The sequence below is a fragment of the Peromyscus eremicus genome, chromosome 8a, assembly GCF_949786415.1.
Source record: "Peromyscus eremicus chromosome 8a, PerEre_H2_v1, whole genome shotgun sequence".
Lineage (NCBI taxonomy): Eukaryota > Metazoa > Chordata > Mammalia > Rodentia > Cricetidae > Peromyscus > Peromyscus eremicus.
This window is the reverse complement of record NC_081423.1, coordinates 95,571,677-95,581,369: the sequence shown is the minus strand read 5'-3', so window position 1 is coordinate 95,581,369 and position 9,693 is coordinate 95,571,677. Positions and strand designations below refer to the sequence as shown.

The window sequence follows — 9,693 nt, the reverse complement described above, 5'->3', positions numbered from 1 at the left end:
CAGGTTCCAGGGCTTGAGCCACGGTGGCAGTGCTACCCTTGAGCGCTTGGTTTTAATGTTACTTACTACCTCTCCCTCTCTCCCTCCCTTTTCCCCTTCCCTCTTCCTTCCGCCTTTCACTCTGTGTAGGGCGTGTGGGACAGGATAGAACTTTAGATACTAGAGGTTCTCCAGCTTGGAAGCGATAGCCTTTACCCGCTGTGCCTTCTCGCCCGCCCTGAGCACTTGTTTCCTTGGAGAAGCGAGGTAGTTAAGGTCTCTGAGTTAAGTGCTGAACTGGGACTTGCTGGTCAAAGCCTTACAGTGACCTGGAACCCTTATGTCGCACCCTAACCCTTTCCTTGTGAGAGAAGAGCTTCACAGAGGGGTTAATTATGATATAGACGTGGTCGTGTGGTCATCACGCTTTAAGTACACACCTGTGCCCTGGCTAGACCATCACATCAACCAGGACGGGGCTTAGGACCCTTTCCTAAATCATCTGTCCTCGACAGCTGGAGCTCCGAGTGACAGCTGTGGTCGATCTTGTGAGCAGCCCCAAGGTATAGCTTCCTGGGTGGCCTGGTGCCTGGGTGCAGTAGCCCCTGCTCCTAGTTTTTAAAATCGTTGATCAAATGCAACTTTATAGGAAGACTATGTTTGAATCCATGTTTGTTGATCGGAAAAAGCCCCACTTATGGAGGTTACCCCTTAACGTGTTTGTTTGTTTTATTGCTGCTTAGTTCTTTGGATTTTCATTTTATTTTAATTACTGTTTAGTAGCCACAAAACACGTTTCCCCTGTTATAGTCCTCCTGTGACGGAGACCGGTGGGGAGTCCATGATGCCTGAGGATTGGACACCCAGTAAGAAACCTGGACATTCTGGCCTGTTGTTATTAATTCAGTTCAGGATCCTTCGTTTTGGAGAAGTTTGCTGTTGAAGAATCCCTACCTACGTTAACGCAGAGAAAACAGTATTATGTGTTCAGCAGCCCTGTATCACAGCCTCTGGGGTTTCTCTTCCATTCACCATTGCCACTATTTTGAGACAAATGTCACAGTAATAGATTGATATTTAAATAAGCGGCTTATTATGACATACTAGCAAGAGCAGTGTCCCTGCTCTATGCACGGGGAATTTTATTTACCTTGGGGAGGGGTGTTATCTTAGGAATCCTAAGCCTCTTGGCTCTAGATTGCCTCCTGCTCTGTCAGCGTTCCCCAGTACAGCGCGCCCCCTGGTGGCTTAGCGGCGATGTGCAGCACTTCCTACAGTCTCACTCTGCAGGCTGCAGGCGGTTTTGCTTCTGAGCCTGCAGAATCTGTCTTCTGTGTTTGAGAAGTGCGTCTCTGTCGGGCAAGACCTTTCCTTTCCCTAGGACTCCTTGTACCTATGCGCCAGCCTGGGACCTGGGACTGGTCCACAAGACACAACTAACTGTCTGGGGCTTTGGAGGCGCGGTGCTACCAGAGTGCGGGGGTGGGTTTCATCCCGGTGGAGGCATAGGTATCGCCTGCAACATCTACTAATAGTGCAGGGGTGACAGGGACAGTGGCTACAGCAGCTGTAGCTCCCAAGTGCCAGTGCTGGTGGTGGGGACCCTCAGGTTGTGCCTGGCCCCCATCACCCTGTGGCATGCTTTGGACTGGGAATGTCCTTCCACCCTTTGCTTCTGCCTCCTCAGCTTGATTGCCCATCCTTCCCAGCAGTTCTACAAGCTGCTCGATGTCTTATTGATACACCCAGTTTCTCTGAAAATCAGAACTGTGGTCTGTGGCTTGCCCTGGGAGCCTAATGCTCATTCCTCAAGCTCCTGGCTCCATAAGAGTTTCTAAAGCCTTCCCCACATTGAGGGGAACACGGCTGGCCACAGATCAGTTAGTGTGGGACCTGGGGCTTCCTGTGTGATGGTTCCGGCAAAGGCCCTGCTGCCCAGCGTGTTTTGAGATCAGGGTTTGCTTTCCGGCCTCGGTGCTGTTTCCCTGGCTGAGTTCATCAGACTGGCCTGAAGATGCCACTGTTGCCCCCTCTTCCTGCAGAAGAGTAACTGCTGCTCAGGGCTCTTTCCAGCCGTCTTCTCAGCCTGGGCACTGGGAAAGCTCCTCAGGCCTAGGGGACATGTGCCCTTGGTTCTGCTCTCCAAGCCTCCATCTTTTACCCCGTATCCTAGGAGCAGCCCCCCCCCCCCCCCCGACACTTTCTGCCTTTTAGCTGGATCTATCAAAACCAGCAACTGGGCCAAGAGTGCAGCCCAGGCAGTCAGAGCAGGCACCATGCTGGAGATGTGGGGGACAGAGATTGCTTAAGCTAGTAGGAAGCTCAGGGGTATTGATATAGTTTAGTTTCAGTTTATGAATGGATTCAAGTATGTGTTGAATATGGCTTTGATTTTAATTTAATTTTTTCGTTAGTTTGTTTTTTGAGACAGGGTTTCTCTGTGTAGCTTTGGAGCCTTTCCTGGAACTTGCTCTGTAGACCAGGCTGGCCTCAAACTCACAGAGATCTACCTACCTCTGCCTCCCGAGTGCTGGGATTAAAGGCGTGCACCACTACTGCCCGGCTTGATTAATTAAAAAAAATTTATACGTGTGTGTTTATCTGTGTATGTTTGTGCAGTGCCTGCAGAGGCCAGAAGAGGGCGACATTCCCTGGAGCTGGAGTCAAAGGAGAGAGTGAGCTGGGAACCAAACTCAGGTCCTCCGCAAGAGCAGCGAGCACTCTTAACCACTGGGCCATCTCTTCAGCCCCTTGAGTGTGACTTTTCGTATCAGGCTTTCTTCCTTTTAGCTTAAAGCTTTACGCTGTAGCACTTCAAGCAGCCAATGTTTGACCAATTCTGTTCAGTTCCACTTGAGCCCCTGAAATCAAATAGGCATTCCTCCACAATCCTAGCTGTCACTGGAGTACCATATCCCTCTGTTCTCACAAGGACCCTATGCAGAGGTGGCATCACAGATAACTAAGTTTCTGGAGGAGTAAGTCACCTACCTGAGGTCACCAAACTGGTTGATGGACAAGCCTGCTGTCATAGTGACAGCTGTCAGCTGGACACAAACCTAGTCACCTGAGAAGAGAGACCTCACCTGAATAACTGCCTTGATCAGACTGACTTGTGGGCATGTCTGTGAGGCATTTTAAAAAATGCTAATTGATGTGGAGGGCCCAGCCCACTGTGAGTAGTGCCATCCCTGGGCAGGTGGGCTTGGGCTCTATCAGAAAGGTAAACAAGCCAGTAAGCAGCGTTCCTTCATGGTCTCTGTGTCAGCTCCTGCCTCCAGGTTCCTGCCTTGAATTCCTGACCTGACTTCCATCAATGGTGGACCATCATCTAGAAGTGTAAGATGAAATAATTCCCCAAATGGCTTTGGGCCAGAATGTTTTATCTCAGCAACAGAGAAGCAAACAGTTACACTTGTCTTCATGTGTCAACATGACTCCAGAAGTCCTTGATCTTTTACTGAGTCTCCTGATTAGCTTTAAAGAAAGATTTCAGAATAGCAAGATGGCCCAGACAACACTGACCAGCATTCACATAGTTCCCACACTCTCCCTTCACTCTACCTGAAGGGGGTCTCTGCAGCTGTACTGACAGGTTAGGGAGCATGGTGTAGTCATGGCTGCTGGCCAAGCCTTGGGACATTAGAGGGAGGGCTGCCTTTCCAAGCTGGGGACATCATGTGTCACTTTTCTCTAGACCTGTCAGTGTGTACCCTTGTCCCATTGAGGACACTGAGGGGAAAGATTTGTACTTGGCTTGTTTTGCTTGTTTGAGACAGGCTCTTGCTCCATCGCTCAGCATGGAGCCCAAGCTGGTCTGGAATCCATTGCAATACCCCTGCTTTAGCTTGCTGAGTGCTAGGGTTACAGCTGTGAGCCACCATGTTGTGTTTTTGTTCTTGTGTTTTGGGTGTATGTGGGAGGAAGATGGTTTCTCTATGTAGCTGTAGGTTGACTTTGAATTTGAGATCCTCTTGCTACAGCCTCATGAATGCTTGGGTTTGTAGCCATGTACCACCATGATGCTTGACCCTTCCTTACTTAAAACAAACAAACAAACAAACAAAACCCGGAAATCAACCCTTTTGTTTTGGTTTTGTTTTTCAAGACAGGGTTTCTCTGTGTAGCCCTGGCTGTCCTGGAACTCGCTCTGTAGACCAGGCTGGCCTTGAACTCTGAGACCCACCTGCCTCTGCTTCCCAAGTGCTGGGATTAAAGGTGTGCACCACCATGCCTGGCTGAAATCAACTTATTTTCTTTCTATGTATATGGGTATTTGATCCGCGTTTATGTCTATGTACCATGTACCAGAGGAGGGCGTTAGGACCCTGGGACTGGCGGTACAGAGTTGTGAGCCACCATTTGGGTTCTGGAAACAGAATCCAGGTTTCCTGGAAGAGCAGCCAGGGCTCTTAATTGCTGCACCATTTCTCCAGCTCCTCACCCTTCTTACTTTTTAAAAGAAATATAGAAAACTAGCCTGAATAATGCTTAAAACAGAAGAATCTTGCTGTACTTTGGATAGTAAGTGTCCCCCACAGGTCCACAGGTAGAGGTTTGGTCCCTTGGGTGATGCTTTGGGGATGTGGGGAATCTTTAAGAGGTAGGGTCTAATGTGAGATCTTAGGTCATTGAGAGCAGCCCTTGAAGGGGATTGTGTGACCTTGGCCCACTCCTTGCTTGCTCTTCGCTTTCTGGCCATGAGGTGGGTGCCTTTTTTCTGCTACATGCTCCCATGGTGATCTGCTGCCTCACTGCAGGCCCAAAGCAGGGGGATCAACCAATCACTCAAACTGGGGGGGAAAAGCAGCCCCTTTCTCTGTATAAGTTCATTGCTTCAGGCATTTTGTTACAGTCACAGGAAACAAATGAGCACAAGTTTCTAACAGATTTTCATAGACACCGTGGTGTGTTTTCCTGGGGGCAGTCTGTGATCTGGTGCCCGGGAAAGGGTCTCATAAACTTTGGCTCTTCTACAAAATGACCCAGCTGATACTCAGGAAACATGTCATGCGTTTAGGTTATATAATGACGAAGTGTCTACACAAAGGGTGCATAGGAAAAGGCACGTGGGGCTTTTAACCATCCATTACTGAATGTTTGTGTGAGAGAGCCATCCAAGCCCAGTCTCCCCCAGATCCTGCTGCAACCCCTGTCCCATACCTCCTCTTAGATATGAGAAGGTCATGGTCCTACATGTATGCACAGATCTGAAAGGTGGACCCGTGAGCTTTGTGCTCCCCCTACCCCACCCCTGCTGCCCCACTTGTGTTAGAGGGCGTGGTATTTACATCTTGGCACACTTAGATACGGGATAGTCAGGAGAGAGATAGACTTTTAAGTGGAAATCAGAAATTTAGCTCTGGCCAAGGGAGAAAGCAAGAAGGAAGGAGAGAAAGGAAAAGGGGAAGAGGTGGCATTTGAGGAAGTAGAGGCTAGACCGAGTCAATAACAGCCATGTCAGGGGTTGCATAGGAGGTGGAATTCTACACGCTTGCCCAGTGGGATTCAGACATTTGGTGTTTGCTCTTGGCCTGAGATGCCGATAGGATTAATGCTGACTGTCTTGACATCTTATCTTTATGGCAGCGTTTCTCAGCCTGTGTCTACCGGAGGTGACATCTGTGGTAGAAGGGGCGGGTGTTTGACTTGACTGTTTGCAGATGCCTGAGAGATTACCTTTCACTAAGAGCTAGGCAAGCATCTCCTCTGGTGAAGGAGCCTGTGTGTCTGGGCTCCTCGGGTCCTCAGTGCTCTGACTGTACAGGGTGATTGTGAGGTTCACAGTCCACGCCTCACGTTGGCTGTGCACGGCTCCTGCCATGTGGGCTGTCGGTGAACATGACCAGTGTTCTCTCAGCAGCCCTGGCTCACAGACCCCTGTTCTTTGGCACCTCCACTTGCACCACTGTGAATCAAGACACCAGCTTCTCCGCAGAGCTCCAGTTACCTTGCAGAGTTACCCTGCAATTCCTCCCATTTCTACTCTGCGCCCCACTCCACCCCCTTTAGTTCCTGCTCCTCGCTGCAAAAGCCAGCCAGATCATCGCTGTTCGTTCCTTTGAATGGTTAAGGCCTTGAATATCTACTGCATGGAACCTGGCCATCCTTTCTTTTTGCTCAGAGGCAAACTGGTGAAGACCTTCGAAGGCCCTGTGCGGCCTCGCCCCTTCCTCCTCTTCCCTCCATCAACCGCAGCCTCCCTGGTCTTCTTTAGTTCTGTAAAGTTTAGCTCTGTAGTTCTTCTTTAGTTTTCTTAGGAAGGAAGGCCTCCATTCTCGCTGTTTCTCTTGCCAGATCATCCTAGACTGGGGAGCCGACCTGGACCACTGCAGGTGAAATAACAGAGGCTCACACTGACCAAACCTCACTGTGCGAACAACCTTAGTCCGCTCTCTCCCAGCCACCAGCGCTCAGAGCTGGGTCCTGGTTCTTATCTTTATGGAGGAGGAAATTGGGACAGGGAGGTTTCTACTTTACTCCAAATCATTGAGGAAATAGCAGAGCTGGTGTGTAAGTCAGCTGTCTGCCCCTGGACCTGGGGCCGCAGCCCCCACTCTTTATTGCCTGTGTATTTTCATTGTAGCCTTTGCTACCGCACTGAAATTACAAGGTCATTTGTTTGTGTATTTTATACACACACACATACGCAAACACACCCGGGTGTGCATGTGCCACTGTGCAGGGGGAGGTCAGAGGACAACTTGCAGGAGTTGGTTCTCTCCCGGTTGGTGGTGCTGTTTGGGGAGGCCTATGAGGTGTGGCTGGAGGAAGTATGCCACGGGGTGGGGGGGTGGGGGGGGATGGGGGGGTGGGGGGGTGGGGGGGGTGGGGGGTGTTGAGGTTTCAAAGCCTCATGCCATTTCCAATGTGCTCTCTCTATGCTTTGTGCTTGCGGTTCAAGATGTGAGCCCTCAGCTTCCTGCTCCTGCAGCCATGACTTCCATCTGCCGTCATGGATGGTGGGTGCCACGTGGGTGCTGAGAACCAAACTCAGGTCCCCTGCAAGAGGGCCTTTTATATAGTGAACACTGAGAAAAATGCAAGCATTTGACTGAATCGTTGAAGAGCTTGCACATTTAAACAAATTTATTGATTGGGGTTAGAGACACGGCTCAGTGGTTAAGAGCACTGGGTGCTCTTCCAGAGGACCGAGTTTGGTTCTCAGCACTCACATAAGCAACTCACAACTGTCTATAATTCCAGTTCCAGGGGAACTAATGCCTTCTTCTGACCTCCTCAAGCACCAGGCACGCACATGGTGTACATGGATATGTCCAGACAAACATTTATACACATAAAATAAAAAAAAATGTTACTATTATACATCTGCAAACTGCCATGGTGTGCAATTGGCGGTCAGAGGACGATCTTGTAGAGTTGGTTCTTTCCTTTTAGCATGGGCCCCAGGGATGGCGCTCCAGCCGTCATCACCTTGCACAGCTCTGCCCACTGAGCCATCTCACCACCCCCTTCCCCACTTCCCTCCCCTTTTGGTTATGCTTTTGGTGCAGATGGAGGCAGCAGTCTCCTACGTTTGAACAGTCATGCACTGAGGCTCCATTTTCCCAAGGTAGATGCAAAGCAAGAACAGAGTTGGGTCTGTGGGTGCTCTCCTCTTCAAATGCCATTCAAGAGGCTAGAAACCCCATCCTCCACCTCTTTTGCAGCCCACAGGTCCAGGGGTTATTTTCTAGAAACTCTTTAGGATTCAGAGCACTGACGTGTTAGAAAGCCCATTTGTGCTTGCCTCTTGCTCTAGGGGTGGTGGTGCATGCATGTGTGTGTGTACACCTATGTGTGAGCACTCTCATGGGTTCATGTATGGAGGCTAGAGGTCAACGCCAAGTGTCCTCCTCAGTTGCTCTCCAGCCTATTTTTTGAGACAAGGGCTCACTAAACCCGAAGCTCACCAGTTCACCTGGCCTGGCAGGGTGGTGGGCCCTTGGGATCGCTGCCTGTCTCCATTCCCAGCACAGAGCTTACAGACATGCACCACTGTGCCCCGTTTCTATGTGGGCTCTGGGGACCCAAACCCAGGTCCTCATGCTTGCATAGCAAGGAGTTTACCTACTGAACCATCTCCCTAGCCCCGAAGTATTTATTTCATAATTGATCTTGTCAATTTAATTATCTTATTGTTTGCTGTGCTGGGGACTAAACCCAGGACCTCATGCATGTTGGGTAAATGCCCTCTATCACTGAGATATACCCCCAGCCTCTCTTGGTGGAGATTGCACACCTGCTGTTCTAACAGAGCATTGTGAGGTCAATGAGAGGGTGTTCTGTGCCTTCTACGTGTGCCTCTTCCCCTTGCCACGTTTAGTATGCAGCCCCTCTCTACCCTTACCCTGTCCCAGTTGCCCTCTGGTTCCAGTTGAGTCCAGCAAAAGGAGATTAAAGGAATCCAGTGATTCCAGTAGCAGACTGCATCACTTCCTCATGGCTTCTTCTCTTACTGGTCTCTCATGACATCATTCCTTCTTTGCTCCTCTGTTTCAGGATTGGTTAGGGTGTCCAGCTTGACCTTCTCTCCAGGCCCGTCCCTTGCTGACCTCTTGATGACTGCTCATTCCTCTGCATGTGGTTCCTTTATGGCATGCATTTCTCTTGAGTGCACCATCTGTTTCTATTGGACCCGAGAATAATACAGAAAGATGACAGACCCAGGACAAAGGTGCTTCTCTTTCGGGTTAGCACCAAGCCCTAGACTGGGCGTGACCCCACCAGAGGAGAGGAAGAGTCTGGAGTGATGGTTCGGTGGTTAAAAGTACTCGTGGCTCTTCCTGAGAACCTGGATTCAGTTCCCAGGACCCACGTGGTGGCTCACAACCACCTGTAACTCTGTTCCAGGGGATTTGACACTCTCTTCTGGCCTCTTCAGGCATCAGGCTTGCACACTGGTGTAATACATACACGCAAGCAAAACATTGACACACAGAGCATCAATGGAAAGCAAAGACAAAAGCAATGTGGCTTCATTTGTTTAATTGAAGGTGTGATGACACTCATCTGCATCTTGCTAAAGCCTGTCTCTAATTCAGGCTCTCAGGGATGGAAGGTTGGTTCCATTTGGTAAGATTCTAACCCGTTTCCTTGAGCAGCTAAGATCTCTTCCAGTGGCAAGTGGGTCCAGAGGAGAGTTTCCATAACAGTCCTAGTAAACAGACTTCAGTTTGAGTACCTTTGATGGAGAATGCCATTTCCTCTGAACAGGCTTTATAAACAGCACTTTTGGAAATGTTTAAAAATTAAGTCACCAAAAAAGAAACGTTTACCCTTTGTTTTCTAGTATTACTGCTGTACGGTACTTTCACAGCGAGCATGGAGGTCAGTGTATCTGCAAGTAAAACAGACGGTGACAGAGGTGCACAGGGAGGGAGGAGAGGCGCTTTAGGTTCTCCATTTAAAACCTGGCGGTGTGGGGATGGCGGATCAGCAAGAAAATCAGCGCTGAAGATCATGAGAACATATAAGAACAGACAAAAGTCTGGTGATGGGCTGTGGGGGAGTTTTTTGACATGTGTATGGAAACCACCAGTTATGTAGTTGATGCTGTTTCTGCCGCCTGGGCTGCTGAAGGCTTCTTCTGGGTGCCCTGGGTTATGTCATATCTACAGGGCAGAGTAGGAGAAGGGAGGCCCCAGTCAGCCTTCAAATGCAAGTGGGGAGCCCAAAGGCAGCATGACCCTCACCACCCTCAGAAAAAGACAC

General features: G+C 49.7%; 1 protein-coding gene across 2 annotated transcripts in view; it reads left to right on the top strand.

Moving 5' to 3' along the window:
• Positions 1–9,693, top strand: part of Slc39a11 (solute carrier family 39 member 11) — a 440,696-nt gene that overhangs the window by 618 nt on the left and 430,385 nt on the right. The window lies entirely within an intron of this gene.